This window comes from Eleutherodactylus coqui, chromosome 5, assembly GCF_035609145.1.
Source record: "Eleutherodactylus coqui strain aEleCoq1 chromosome 5, aEleCoq1.hap1, whole genome shotgun sequence".
NCBI lineage: Eukaryota > Metazoa > Chordata > Amphibia > Anura > Eleutherodactylidae > Eleutherodactylus > Eleutherodactylus coqui.
This window is the reverse complement of record NC_089841.1, coordinates 172,556,221-172,572,694: the sequence shown is the minus strand read 5'-3', so window position 1 is coordinate 172,572,694 and position 16,474 is coordinate 172,556,221.

Below are 16,474 nucleotides of genomic sequence, written 5' to 3'. Positions count from 1 at the left end.
ACCGTCTTCCGTGACGCCTCTGCTCCGTACAACTACTGGGTGTCAAAGCTGGACACGTGGCCCGAACTCGCGCTGTATGCCCTGGAGGTGTGGGCGTGCCCTGCGGCCAGCGTCTTGTCAGAGAGGGTGTTTAGTGCAGCTGGGGGAATCATCACGGACAAGCGTACCCGCCTGTCAACTGACAGCGCCGACATGCTTACACTCATAAAGATGAACAAAGCCTGGATTTCCCCAGACTTCTCTTCTCCACCAGCAGACAGCAGCGCTACCTAAAGAACTTTGTCAATCTGTGTATGTTATTCGTCCTCCTCCTCCGGCTCCTCCTCCTGAAACCTCTCGTAATCACCGCGAATGGGCAATTTTTCTGTGGGCCAAAAGGCTCATATAACTTTTCTAAATAATATTTATCTGTTTCAATTCTCATTAAAGCATTGAAACTTCCACCTGAACCAATTGTTTTTTAGACTGGGCTGCCTCCAGGCCTAGTTAAAAATTAAGCCACAGTACGCTAAGCGATTAATGGGTTTCACCTGCCCTCTGGGTTGGGCATGGGCAATTTTTCTGGGGTACATTTGTACTGTCGGTACACCAATTTTTCGGGCCCTCGCCTACAATGTAATCCAAGTAATTTTTATGGGCTTCGCCTGCACTCATGGTGCACCACTGTGTCTGGGGTTGGCCTACACTTGTGCTACAGAAATGTAACTCTGTTCTGCCTACCTATACTTCTGCCGCTGTAACGCTTGAGGGGTCTGATTAGACTTCTGAAACAGAAATGTTACTTCGGTCTGCCGAAACGTCTGCTCCTGAAATTTTACCTTGGTTGGTGTATACTGTTACTACTGTAATCCAACTAATACTGGGCTCTGCCCATAATGCTTCAACGGAAATGTTATTGGGGCATGTCTATACTGCTATAACAGAAATGTAACAAATAGTGGGCTCTGCCCATACTGCTTCTACGTAAATGTTACTGGGGCATGTCTATACTGCTACTACTGAAATGTTACAAATACTACGCTCTCCCTACACTGCTGCCAGGGAAATGTTTATCTGCTGCTTTGCCCATACTGCTTTGACGAAAATGTTACTGGGGCCTGTCTATACTGCTACTACCGAAATGTTACAAATGCTGTGCTCTCCCTACACTGCTGCCAGGGAAATGTGAATCTGCTGCTTTGCCCATACTGCTTCTACGTTAATGTTACTGGGGTCTGTCTGCACTGCTGCCAATGAAATGTTACTGGGGTCTGTCTGCACTGTTGCCAATAAAATGTTACTGGGGTCTGTCTGCACTGCTGCCAATGAAATGTTACTGGGGTCTGTCTGCACTGCTGCCAATGAAATGTGACTGGGGTCTGTTTGCACTTCTGGAACTGAAATGTTACTGGGGTCTGACTATACTGTTGCTACTGAAATGTTACTGGGGCCTGTCCCTAATGCTACCGCTGAAATGTTCCTAATTCTGGGCTCTGCCTATACCGCTGCTAATGCTATGTCACTGGGGTGTGGAAACTGAGGCTTCCCAAAGACATGATGGCAGCGAGGCCATTTCCCGCCAACGCAGTTACTGTTAAGGTGCATATAACCACGGACACGTGGAGAAGACACGTACTGCCTCAAAAACATCCCCCTCCTCCTCCTCCAACAGTGAAAACATTCTTGCCAAATGCCTTTGCATTGGTCCGTCTGGTGGCAGTCCAAGAATATCACCTCTAACGACACAATAAGAGAGCCCCCCCACCATCCCCCCGCCACGGCCCACTTAATCCTGGCCACATTCCGAAAACCAACTAAATAAAACCGCGCTACTAGGTCCGCAGTCGCAGCCACTTTCCCACCAACACGGTTACAATTAAGGTACATATTACCAGTCTGACTGGGGCATGCAGTGTGGGCCGAAGCCCACCTGTATTTAATCTGACGTTAGCTCTGTTGAGCAGGGCACTGCAATGGGATTTGTTTATGTACCGCCGGTGGGTTCCAGGGAACCACCCATGCTTTGGGTCCACACGGACTTCACATTAGGGATTTGTACCTGCCTGTGTCTATGTATTAAAAACCCCGGTCAGACTGGGGAATGCAGTGTGGGCCGAAGCCCACCTGCATTTAATCTGACGTTACCTCAGCTGTGCTGGGCAATGCAATGGGATTTATTTATGTACCGCCGGTGGCTTCCTGGGACCCACCCATGCTGTCGGTCCACACGGAGTTGTAACTGCATGTGTCTACTTATAAAGAACCCCAGTCTGACTGGGGCATACAGTGTGGGCCAAAGCCCACCAGGATTTAATCTGACGTTACCTCAGCTGTGCTGGGCAATGCAATTGGATTTATTGATGTACCGCCGGTGACTTCCTGGGACCCACCCATGCTGTGGGACCACATGGACTTCACATTAGGGAGTTCTATCTGCCTGTGTATGCTTATAAAAAAAAAAACAGTCTGACTGGGGCGTGCAGTGTGGGCCGAAACCCACCTGTATTTAATCTGACGTTAGCTCTGCTGTCCAGGGCACTGCAATGGGATTTGTTTATGTACCGCCAATGGTTTCCAGGGAGCCAACCATGCTTTGGGTCCACACGGACGTCACATTAGGGATTTGTACCTGCCTGTGTCTATGTATTAAAAACCCCGGTCAGACTGGGGCATGCAGTGTGGGCCGAAGCCCACCTGCATTTAATCTGACGTAACCTCAGCTGTGCTGGGCAATGCAATGGGATTTATATATGTACCGCCGGTGGCATCCTGGGACCCACCCATGCTGTCGGTCCACACGGAGTTGTAACTGCATGTGTCTACTTATAAAGAACCCCAGTCTTACTGGGGCATACAGTGTGGGCCAAAGCCCACCTGTATTTAATCTGACGTTACCTCAGCTGTGCTGGGCACTGCAATGGGATCTATTTATGTACCGCCGGTGGCTTCCTGGGACCCACCCATGCAGTGGGACCACACGGACTTCACATTAGGGAGTTGTACCTGCCTGTGTCTACTTATAAAGAACCCCAGTCTGACTGGGGCATGCAGTGTGGGCCGAAGCCCACCTGCATTTAATCTGACGTTACCTCAGCTGTGCTGGGCAATGCAATGGGATTTATTTATGTACCGCCGGTGGCTTCCTGGGACCCACCCATGCTGTGGGTCCACACGGACTTCACATTAGGGAGTTGTACCTGCCTGTGTATACTTATTAAAAAAACCAGTCTGACTGGGGCATGCAGTGTGGGCCGAAGCCCACCTGTATTTAATCAGACTTTAGCTCTGCTGTCCAGGGCACTGCAATGGGATCTATTTGTGAACCGCCGGTGGCTTCCTGGGACCCACCCATGCTGTCGGTCCACACGGAGTTGTAACTGCATGTGTCTACTTATAAAGAACCCCAGTCTGACTGGGGAATGCAGTGTGGGCCAAAGCCCACCTGCATTTAATCTGACGTTACCTCAGCTGTGCTGGGCAATGCAATGGGATTAATTTATGTACCGCCGGTGGTTTCCTGGGACCCACCCATGCTGTCGGTCCACACGGAGTTGTAACTGCATGTGTCTACTTATAAAGAACCCCAGTCTGACTGGGGCATACAGTGTGGGCCAAAGCCCACCAGGATTTAATCTGACGTTACCTCAGCTGTGCTGGGCAATGCAATGGGATTTATTTATGTACCGCCGGTGGCTTCCTGGGACGCACCCATGCTGTGAGACCACATGGACTTCACAATAGGGAGTTGTATCTGCCTGTGTATACTTATAAAAAGCCCCAGTCTGACTGGGGCATGCAGTGTGGGCCGAAACCCACCTGTATTTAATCTGATGTTGCTCTGCTGTCCAGGGCACTGCAATGGGATTTATTTATTTATGTACCGCTGGTGGCTTCCTGGAAGTTGTAACTGCATGTGTCTACTTTAAAAAGAACCCCAGTCTGACTGGGGCATACAGTGTGGGCCAAAGCCCACCTGTATTTAATCTGACGTTACCTCAGCTGTGCTGGGCAATGCAATGGGATTTATTTATGTAACGCCGGTGGCTTCCTGGGACCCAGCCATGCTGTTGGTCCACGCGGGGTTGTAACTGCATGTGTCTACTTATAAAGAACCCCAGTCTGACTGGGGCATGCAGTGTGGGCCGAAGCCCACCTGCATTTAATCTGACGTTACCTCAGCTGTGCTGAGCAATGCAATGGGATTTATTTATGTACCGCCGGTGGCTTCCGGGGACCCACCCATGCTGTGGGTCCACAGGGACTTCACATTAGGGAGTTGTACCTGTCTGTGTCTATGTATTAAAAACCTCGGTCAGACTGGGGCATGCAGTGTGGGCCGAAGCCCACCTGTATTTAATCTGACGTTAGCTCTGCTGTCCAGGGCACTGCAATGGGATCTATTTATGTACCGCCGGTGGCTTCCTGGGACCCACCCATCCTGACGCTCCACACGGAGTTTTAACTGCATGTGTCTACTTATAAAGAACCCCAGTCTGACTGGGGCATGCAGTGTGGGCCAAAGACCACCTGCATTTAATCTGACATTACCTCAGCTGTGCTGGGCAATGCAATGGGATTTATTTATGTACCGCTGGTGGCTTCCTGGGACCCACCCATGCTGTGGGTCCACACGGATTTGTAGCTGCATGTGTCTACTTATAAAGAACCCCAGTCTGACTGGGGCATGCAGTGTGGGCCGAAGCCCACCTGCATTTAATCTGACGTTACCTCAGCTGTGCTGGGCAATGCAATGGGATTTATTTATGTACCGCCGGTGGCTTCCTGGGACCCACCCATGCTGTGGGACCACATGGACTTCACATTAGGGAGTTGTATCTGCCTGTGTATACTTATAAAAAAACCCAGTCTGACTGGGGCATGCAGTGTGGGCCGAAACCCACCTGTATTTATTCTGACATTAGCTCTGCTGTCCAGGGCACTGCAATGGGATCTATTTATGTACCGCCGGTGGCTTCCTGGGACCCACCCATCCTGACGCTCCACACGGAGTTTTAACTGCATGTGTCTACTTATAAAGAACCCCAGTCTGACTGGGGCATGCAGTGTGGGCCAAAGACCAGCTGCATTTAATCTGACATTACCTCAGCTGTGCTGGGCAATGCAATGGGATTTATTTATGTACCGCTGGTGGCTTCCTGGGACCCACCCATGCTGTGGGTCCACACGGATTTGTAGCTGCATGTGTCTACTTATAAAGAACCCCAGTCTGACTGGGGCATGCAGTGTGGGCCGAAGCCCACCTGCATTTAATCTGACGTTACCTCAGCTGTGCTGGGCAATGCAATTGGATTTATTGATGTACCGCCGGTGACTTCCTGGGACCCACCCATGCTGTGGGACCACATGGACTTCACATTAGGGAGTTCTATCTGCCTGTGTATACTTATAAAAAACCCCAGTCTGACTGGGGCATGCAGTGTGGGCCGAAACCCACCTGTATTTAATCTGACGTTAGCTCTGCTGTCCAGGGCACTGCAATGGGATTTGTTTATGTACCGCCAATGGTTTCCAGGGAGCCAACCATGCTTTGGGTCCACACGGACGTCACATTAGGGATTTGTACCTGCCTGTGTCTATGTATTAAAAACCCCGGTCAGACTGGGGCATGCAGTGTGGGCCGAAGCCCACCTGCATTTAATCTGACGTAACCTCAGCTGTGCTGGGCAATGCAATGGGATTTATTTATGTACCGCCGGTGGCATCCTGGGACCCACCCATGCTGTCGGTCCACACGGAGTTGTAACTGCATGTGTCTACTTATAAAGAACCCCAGTCTTACTGGGGCATACAGTGTGGGCCAAAGCCCACCTGTATTTAATCTGACGTTACCTCAGCTGTGCTGGGCACTGCAATGGGATCTATTTATGTACCGCCGGTGGCTTCCTGGGACCCACCCATGCAGTGGGACCACACGGACTTCACATTAGGGAGTTGTACCTGCCTGTGTCTACTTATAAAGAACCCCAGTCTGACTGGGGCATGCAGTGTGGGCCGAAGCCCACCTGCATTTAATCTGACGTTACCTCAGCTGTGCTGGGCAATGCAATGGGATTTATTTATGTACCGCCGGTGGCTTCCTGGGACCCACCCATGCTGTGGGTCCACACGGACTTCACATTAGGGAGTTGTACCTGCCTGTGTATACTTATTAAAAAAACCAGTCTGACTGGGGCATGCAGTGTGGGCCGAAGCCCACCTGTATTTAATCAGACTTTAGCTCTGCTGTCCAGGGCACTGCAATGGGATCTATTTGTGAACCGCCGGTGGCTTCCTGGGACCCACCCATGCTGTCGGTCCACACGGAGTTGTAACTGCATGTGTCTACTTATAAAGAACCCCAGTCTGACTGGGGAATGCAGTGTGGGCCAAAGCCCACCTGCATTTAATCTGACGTTACCTCAGCTGTGCTGGGCAATGCAATGGGATTAATTTATGTACCGCCGGTGGTTTCCTGGGACCCACCCATGCTGTCGGTCCACACGGAGTTGTAACTGCATGTGTCTACTTATAAAGAACCCCAGTCTGACTGGGGCATACAGTGTGGGCCAAAGCCCACCAGGATTTAATCTGACGTTACCTCAGCTGTGCTGGGCAATGCAATGGGATTTATTTATGTACCGCCGGTGGCTTCCTGGGACGCACCCATGCTGTGAGACCACATGGACTTCACAATAGGGAGTTGTATCTGCCTGTGTATACTTATAAAAAGCCCCAGTCTGACTGGGGCATGCAGTGTGGGCCGAAACCCACCTGTATTTAATCTGATGTTGCTCTGCTGTCCAGGGCACTGCAATGGGATTTATTTATGTACCGCTGGTGGCTTCCTGGAAGTTGTAACTGCATGTGTCTACTTTAAAAAGAACCCCAGTCTGACTGGGGCATACAGTGTGGGCCAAAGCCCACCTGTATTTAATCTGACGTTACCTCAGCTGTGCTGGGCAATGCAATGGGATTTATTTATGTAACGCCGGTGGCTTCCTGGGACCCAGCCATGCTGTTGGTCCACGCGGGGTTGTAACTGCATGTGTCTACTTATAAAGAATCCCAGTCTGACTGGGGCATGCAGTGTGGGCCGAAGCCCACCTGCATTTAATCTGACGTTACCTCAGCTGTGCTGAGCAATGCAATGGGATTTATTTATGTACCGCCGGTGGCTTCCGGGGACCCACCCATGCTGTGGGTCCACAGGGACTTCACATTAGGGAGTTGTACCTGTCTGTGTCTATGTATTAAAAACCTCGGTCAGACTGGGGCATGCAGTGTGGGCCGAAGCCCACCTATATTTAATCTGACGTTAGCTCTGCTGTCCAGGGCACTGCAATGGGATCTATTTATGTACCGCCGGTGGCTTCCTGGGACCCACCCATCCTGACGCTCCACACGGAGTTTTAACTGCATGTGTCTACTTATAAAGAACCCCAGTCTGACTGGGGCATGCAGTGTGGGCCAAAGACCACCTGCATTTAATCTGACATTACCTCAGCTGTGCTGGGCAATGCAATGGGATTTATTTATGTACCGCTGGTGGCTTCCTGGGACCCACCCATGCTGTGGGTCCACACGGATTTGTAGCTGCATGTGTCTACTTATAAAGAACCCCAGTCTGACTGGGGCATGCAGTGTGGGCCGAAGCCCACCTGCATTTAATCTGACGTTACCTCAGCTGTGCTGGGCAATGCAATGGGATTTATTTATGTACCGCCGGTGGCTTCCTGGGACCCACCCATGCTGTGGGACCACATGGACTTCACATTAGGGAGTTGTATCTGCCTGTGTATACTTATAAAAAAACCCAGTCTGACTGGGGCATGCAGTGTGGGCCGAAACCCACCTGTATTTATTCTGACATTAGCTCTGCTGTCCAGGGCACTGCAATGGGATCTATTTATGTACCGCCGGTGGCTTCCTGGGACCCACCCATCCTGACGCTCCACACGGAGTTTTAACTGCATGTGTCTACTTATAAAGAACCCCAGTCTGACTGGGGCATGCAGTGTGGGCCAAAGACCAGCTGCATTTAATCTGACATTACCTCAGCTGTGCTGGGCAATGCAATGGGATTTATTTATGTACCGCTGGTGGCTTCCTGGGACCCACCCATGCTGTGGGTCCACACGGATTTCTAGCTGCATGTGTCTACTTATAAAGAACCCCAGTCTGACTGGGGCATGCAGTGTGGGCCGAAGCCCACCTGCATTTAATCTGACGTTACCTCAGCTGTGCTGGGCAATGCAATTGGATTTATTGATGTACCGCCGGTGACTTCCTGGGACCCACCCATGCTGTGGGACCACATGGACTTCACATTAGGGAGTTCTATCTGCCTGTGTATACTTATAAAAAACCCCAGTCTGACTGGGGCATGCAGTGTGGGCCGAAACCCACCTGTATTTAATCTGACGTTAGCTCTGCTGTCCAGGGCACTGCAATGGGATTTGTTTATGTACCGCCAATGGTTTCCAGGGAGCCAACCATGCTTTGGGTCCACACGGACGTCACATTAGGGATTTGTACCTGCCTGTGTCTATGTATTAAAAACCCCGGTCAGACTGGGGCATGCAGTGTGGGCCGAAGCCCACCTGCATTTAATCTGACGTAACCTCAGCTGTGCTGGGCAATGCAATGGGATTTATTTATGTACCGCCGGTGGCATCCTGGGACCCACCCATGCTGTCGGTCCACACGGAGTTGTAACTGCATGTGTCTACTTATAAAGAACCCCAGTCTTACTGGGGCATACAGTGTGGGCCAAAGCCCACCTGTATTTAATCTGACGTTACCTCAGCTGTGCTGGGCACTGCAATGGGATTTATTTATGTACCGCCGGTGGCTTCCTGGGACGCACCCATGCAGTGGGACCACACGGACTTCACATTAGGGAGTTGTACCTGCCTGTGTCTACTTATAAAGAACCCCAGTCTGACTGGGGCATGCAGTGTGGGCCGAAGCCCACCTGCATTTAATCTGACGTTACCTCAGCTGTGCTGGGCAATGCAATGGGATTTATTTATGTACCGCCGGTGGCTTCCTGGGACCCACCCATGCTGTGGGTCCACACGGACTTCACATTAGGGAGTTGTACCTGCCTGTGTATACTTATTAAAAAAAACAGTCTGACTGGGGCATGCAGTGTGGGCCGAAGCCCACCTGTATTTAATCAGACTTTAGCTCTGCTGTCCAGGGCACTGCAATGGGATCTATTTGTGAACCGCCGGTGGCTTCCTGGGACCCACCCATGCTGTCGGTCCACACGGAGTTGTAACTGCATGTGTCTACTTATAAAGAACCCCAGTCTGACTGGGGAATGCAGTGTGGGCCAAAGCCCACCTGCATTTAATCTGACGTTACCTCAGCTGTGCTGGGCAATGCAATGGGATTAATTTATGTACCGCCGGTGGTTTCCTGGGACCCACCCATGCTGTCGGACCACACAGAGTTGTAACTGCCTGTGTCTACTTATAAAGAACCCCAGTCTGACTGGGGCATACAGTGTGGGCCAAAGCCCACCTGTATTTAATCTGATGTTACCTCAGCTGTGCTGGGCAATGCAATGGGATTTATTTATGTACCGCCGGTGGCTTCTTGGGACGCACCCATGCTGTGAGACCACATGGACTTCACAATAGGGAGTTGTATCTGCCTGTGTATACTTATAAAAAGCCCCAGTCTGACTGGGGCATGCAGTGTGGGCTGAAACCCACCTGTATTTAATCTGATTTTGCTATGCTGTCCAGGGCACTGCAATGGGATTTATTTATGTACCGCTGGTGGCTTCCTGGAAGTTGTAACTGCATGTGTCTTCTTTAAAAAGAATCCCAGTCTGACTGGGGCATACAGTGTTGGCCAAAGCCCACCTGTATTTAATCTGACGTTACCTCAGCTGTGCTTTTCGGGTGACTTTTCCAAATAAACTGTCATGAGTATGGACAATATTTCTGGCCATTATATCACTCATATATGTCATTTTCCATTAGTTTTCCCCTCTGCAAACTCTATCTCTAATTCTCTGTTTTACTTGAGCTGGTGCATGGAGCCTAGCTGCTATAAGGTCTTCCATGCATTGCATACACATAGAAGAGTAGATCCTACTACCTTATCTATCACACACACAGAAGCAACAGTAGCATGGAGGATTTTAAACAGCAGTACTGAGCAGTGTAGCTGTGAATCCAGCACTGGTGTGAGATTAAACATTTACTAACGTTGCAACCACACCTCTGTGTGAGTCTTTGTGTTTATGTCTACAGCAGATCCCCCCCCCATCTTGTCTCCCTTCTCTCTCCATAGAGGTTTATGAGCAGGTAAAGGGTTGCCAGAAAAACACCCACAAGAAAATTGCACACATGGAAAATTACCCTCATGGACAATATAACAGTTTATTAAAGAGTGCTAATAACAACAATAACTCAAGTTTATTAAACAATCATTGTACACATGATGAAATCCAAATCTTTAATGCAAATTAGCCAATCTCCTTAATTACTTAAGTTTATCTTCCACATGCTGTATAGAAGTGGCAACCACGTGATATAGTGCTTCCTTTTTTTTTCTTTTTTATCTCAAGGTGACCTACCTGTGCATTAACCAGTGTTAATTTGTGGCAAGCCATGTCCCTCTACAATTCATCAAAAAGAAACTACATGTTGGGATGACTACAGTGGAATAGTGAATTAAATGCATTGTATTATCCCTCACAACAGTTTGTAGCATTTGGTGACTGTTACAGGGTTGCATCATGATCAGAGGCGTAACTTGAAGCTCCCGGGCCCCAATGCAAAACTTGTAACAGGGCCCCCAACTATAATGCTTTACTTATAGTACTGGGTTCCCTATATGGATAAGAGAGGCCTTATGGGCCCCCTAAGGCTCTTGGGCCCGGGTGCAGCCGCATCCCCTCCATCCTCTATAGTTATACCCCTGATCATGATAATGCAATATTCTTATAGGAAACTGAGGATCTCTACCAGTTGCACCCGCAATATATGTAGGAGGCCTCTCCCAGCTAACACAATAATCTGCCAGAGGGGCAGTTTAAGAGGGGCCTGGATGCCTTCCTTGAGAATTACAACATTGCATGTTGTAGTCACTAATTACTTCAAAGGGGTTATTGATCCAGGGATAATTCCGACTGTCAGACAAATGAGGAAAATTGTCGTCTACCTCATTGGGGTTTTTTGCCTTCCTCCGGATCAACACTGAGGAGGAGGGGGAGTAATAGGCTGAACTAGAGGCACACAGGTATTTTTTAGCCTAACATAATTACCATCCTAGTAGATGTGACCTGCATAGAATCTCAGACTTGGAAGAGACCTCCAAGGTGATCTGGTCCAACCCCCTGCTCAATGTAGGATTCATTTAATCATCCTAGACAGATGTCTGTCCAGCCTATGTTTGAAGGTACCAATTGAAGGCGAACTCACCACCTCCCATGGTAACCTGTTCCACTCATTGAACACTCTCACTGTCAGAAAGTTTTTTATAGTACAGGTAAAACACCACTATAGGAAGTCTTTGTGCACTCACAGCATAGGCGAACCAAAGGAACCCAAGGAAAGTATTAAACATGAAGCATTTACAGTGCCCAAACATGGCAGAGTTTCACTCTGGCAAGGACCTCAGCCTCTGCACACCCTCAGCAATCGTGGGCATAAAGCGGACTCTGATGCTAGTACAGCTGTGAACTTCTCATTTAATTAGTTGTGGTTGCTTTCATCGCTCCATAGACTGGATTAACTAGGAAGAAGTTCCACAGGCCCAACCTGGCGCAGTTGCATTTCCCCCAGAACATAGGCCTATGCCCACACCCTCAGCAATCGTGGGCATAAAGCGGACTCCAATGCTAGTACAGCTGTGAACGTCTCATTAAATCAATTACGGTTGCTTACACCGCTCCAAAGACTGGATTAACCAGGAAAAAGTTCCACAGGCCCAACCTGGCGCAGTTGCATTTCCCCCAAGACATAGTCCTATGCCCACACCCTCAGCAATCGTAGGCATAAAGCGGACTCCGATGCTAGTGCAGCTGTGAACGTCTCATTAAATCAATTACGGTTGCTTACACCGCTCCAAAGACTGGATTAACAATAAAGAAGTTCCACAGGCCCAACCTGGTGCAGTTGCATTTCCCCCAGGACATAGGCCTCTGCCCACACCCTTAGCAATCGTGGGCATAAAGTGGACTCTGATGCTAGTACAGCTGTGAACTTCTCATTTAATTAGTTGTGGTTGCTTTCATCGCTCCATAGACTGGATTAACCAGGAAGAAGTTCCACAGGCCCAACCTGGCGCAGTTGCATTTCCCCCAGGACATAGGCCTCTGCCTACACCCTCAGCAATCGTGGGCATAAAGCGGACTCCGATGCTAGTACAGCTGTGAACGTCTCATTAATGCAGTAATGCTCCATTTGTTTGGCCCAAACCAGTGCCTCAGATAACTGTGGTAACACGTGAGAAAATACATTTTGCCCAGTGCTGATCCCCTGACCCCAAGCAGTAGGAGGAGGTGGCATTACAAGGCCAAGAAACCATGACCAGGACCTGCTATAGTCTGTGTGGGAAGTATGTGAGCGGGCCCTGGGTCAGGCTCGGTCTTGGCCTCCATCTTGTGTGACCCAAGGTGCCCTGAGTTACATAGCAATAGGGAATCCATGTGTCCCCACACAATTCATTCTGTGTAGGTGTCATATAGCTCAATCAACACCGCAAGGGGAAAGCCATCTGCACTCTGCACCCTACCCAAGTCTGTCAGTGTAGTTGTGCCAGACAGGTAAAACACCGCTATGGGAAGTCTTTGTGCACCCACAGCATAGGCGAGCCAAAGGAACCCAAGGAAAGTATTAAACATGAAGCAATTACAGTGCCCAAACATGGCAGACTTTCACTCTGCCGAAGACCTCGGCCTCTGCACACACCCTCAGCAATCGTGGGCATAAAGCGGGCTCCGATGCTAGTGCAGCTGTGAACGTCTCATTAATGCAGCAACGCTCCTTTTGTTTGGCCCAAACCAGTGCCTCAGATAACTGTGGTAACATGATAGAAAATACATGTTGCACAGTGCTGATCCCCTGACCCCAAGCAGTAGGAGGAGGTGGCATTACAAGGCCAAGAAACCATGACCAGGACCCGCTATAGTCTGTGTGGGAAGTATGTGAGCGGGCCCTGGGTCAGGCTCGGTCCCAGCCTCCACCTTGTGTGACCCAAGGTGCCCTGAGTTACATAGCAATGGGGAATCCATGTGTCCCCACACGATTTATTCTGTGTAGGTGTCAGATAGCTCAACACCGCAAGGGAAAGTCTTTGAGTTCCTTGGGCTCACCTATGCTGTCAATGCACAAAGATAGTATAACACAGGAAGAAATCAGAGTGCCCAAACATGGGAGAGTTTCACCCCGGCAAGGACTTTGGCCTCAGCCCACATTTCTGCCCTAGTCAGTCAGTGTATTTGTGCCAGATAGGTAAAACACCGCGATGGGAAGTCTTTGTGCACCATAGTATAGGCAGACCCCAGTAACATTTCTGTAGCAGAAGAATAGACAGACCCCTGTAACATTCCTGTAGTAAAAGTATAGACGGACCCCAGTAACATTTCTGTAGCAAAAGTATAGGCAGACCCCAGTAACATTTCTGTAGCAGAAGTATAGGCAGACCCCTGTAACATTTCTGTAGGAAAGGTATAGACAGACTCCTGTAACATTCCTGTAGTAAAAGTATAGGCGGACCCCAGTAACATTTTTGTAGCAAAAGTATAGGCAGAGCCCTGTAACATTTCTGTAGGAAAATTATAGACGGACCCAAGTAACATTTCTGTAGCAAAAGTATAGGCAGACTCCTGTAACATTTCTGTAGCAGAAATATAAGCAGACCCCTGTAACATTTCTGTAGCAAGAGTTAAGGCGAACCCCTGAAACATTGGTGTACCATGAGTGTAGGAGAAGGCTGAAAAAATTAGTTAGATTACAGTATAGGTGAGGGCCAGAAAAATTGGTGTACCAAGAGTACAAGGGTACCCCTGAAAAATTGCTCAACCGCGAGGGCAGGTGAAACCCAGAAACACTTTTTAAAGATATAGCTCGCTGTTGCTTAATTTGTAACAGAGCCTGGAGGCAGCCCTGTGAAAAAAAATTGGTTTCTGTAAAGTATCAATACTTTAGAAACTTTGAAAAATTGTAAAAAAATTATAACCAGAGCCTTTTGGGCCGCAGAAAAATTGGCAGTTTAGCGTGATGACATGCTGTTTTAAGAGGAGGAGTAAGAAGAGGAGGAGTAATAATATCCGAGAGTGATTGACAAAGCTAATTCCACCTTTTTTTCTGGTGATAGAGAATGCTTTTTTCTCCGGTTGCAGCGAAAAGAATCTTTAGGTTCCGCTGCTCTCCGCTGGTGGAGAAGAGAAGTCTGGGGAAATCCAGCCTTTGTTCATCTTTATGAGTGTAAGCATGTCGGCACTGGCAGTTGACAGGCGAGTACGCTTATCCGTGATGATTTCCCCAGCTGCACTAAACACCCTCTCTGACAAGACGCTAGAGGCAGGGCAGGCCAGCACCTCCAGGGCGTACAGCACAAGTTCGTGCCACGGGTCCAGCTTTGAAACCCAATAGTTGTATGGAGCAGAGGCATCACGGAGGACGGTGGTACTATCGTCTAAGTACTCCCTCACCATCTTTTTACAGTGCTCCCTCCGACTCAGCCTTGACTGGGGAGTGTTGACACAGTCTTGCTGGGGAGCCATAAAGCTGGCAAAGGCCTTGGAGTGTGTTCCCCTGCCTGTGCTGGACATGCTACCTGATCCCCGCACCTCCCCTGCTAGTTGGCCCTCGGAACTCCGTCTTCTGCCATTAGCGCTGTCAGATTGGAAGTTTAGCATCACTTTTTCCACCAGGGCCCTGTGGTATTGCATCACTCTCGTACCCCGTTCCTCTTCGGGAATGAGAGTGAAAGGGTTCTTCTTATACCGTGGGTCGAGAAGGGTGTACACCCAGTAATCCGTCTTGGCCAGAATGCTTTTAACACGACAGTCACGAGAAAGGCAGCCTAACATGAAGTCAGCCATGTGTGCCAGGGTAGCAGTACGCAACACATCGCTGTCCTCACTAGGAAGATCCCTTTCAGGATCCTCCTCCTCTTCAGCCCATACACGCTGAACAGATGACAGGCAAGCAGTGTGCCCAGCTGTCTCTTCCCCCTCCTCCTCCTGCTCCTCCCCCTCCTCCTCCTCTAAAACGCGCTGAGATATAGACATGAGGGTGGTCTGGCTATCAATCGACATACTGTCATCCTCCATCTCCTATTCCAACCGCAAAGTGTTGGCCTTTATGCTTTGCATCGAACTTCTCAGCAGGCAAATCAGCGGGATGGTAATGCTAATGATTGCCGCATCGCCACTCACCATCTGGGTAGACTCCTCAAAGTTTCCAAGGACCTGACAGATATCTGCCATCCATGCCCACTCCTCAGTAAAGATTTGGGGAGGTTGACTACCAATCCACTGCCCATGTTGCAGCTGGTATTCGACTATTGCTCTACACTGCTCTTACAGCCTGGCCAACATGTGCAGCGTAGAATTCCACCGTGTGGGCACGTCGCACAGCAGTCGGTGCTCTGGCAGCTGAATCAGATGTTGCAGGGTCCTCAGGGTGGCAGCGTCCATGGTGGACTTGCGGAAATGTGCGCAGACACGGCGCACCTTGCCGAGCAGGTCAGACAAGTGGGGATAGTTTTTCAGAAACCGCTAAACCACCAGATTGAAAACGTGGGCCAGGCATGGCACGTGTGTGAGGTTGCCAAACTGCAGAGCCGCCACCAGGTTACGCCCGTTGTCACACATGACCATGCCCGGTTGAAGGCTCAGCGGCGAAAGCTAGACGTCGGTCTGCTCTGTCAGACCCTGCAACAGTTCAGGGCCTATGCCTCTTGTCACCTAAGCTGAGTAGGTTCAGCAGGGCCTGCTGACACTTGCCCACCTTTGTGCTGCCGCGCGATACCGACTGCTGATGATGTGCTCACACTTCATAATTGAGAGGTAGGGTTGCGGAGGAGGGGGAGGGTTTGGAGGAGGTGGCATAAAACGTTGCAGATACCAGCACCGAGGTAGGACCCGCTATTCTGGGTGTGGGTAGGACGTGAGCGGTCCCAGGCCCAGCCTCCACCAAATTCACCCAATGTGCCATCAGGGAGGTATAGTGGCCCTGCCCGCCAGTACTTGTCCACGTGTCCGTGGTTAAGTGGACCTTCCCAGTAACCGCGTTGGTGAGGGCACGATTAATGTTGCGGGAGACGTGCTGGTGTAGGGCAGGGATGGCACACTGGGAAAAATAGTGGCGACTGGGGAACGAGTAGCGCGGGACTGCCGCAGCCATCATGTTTTTGAAAACCTCCGTTTTCACAAGCCTGTATGGCAGCATCTCCAGGCTGATTAAACTGGCAATGTGCACGTTTAAAGCTTGTGCGTGCGGGTGTGTGGCGGCGTATTTGCGCT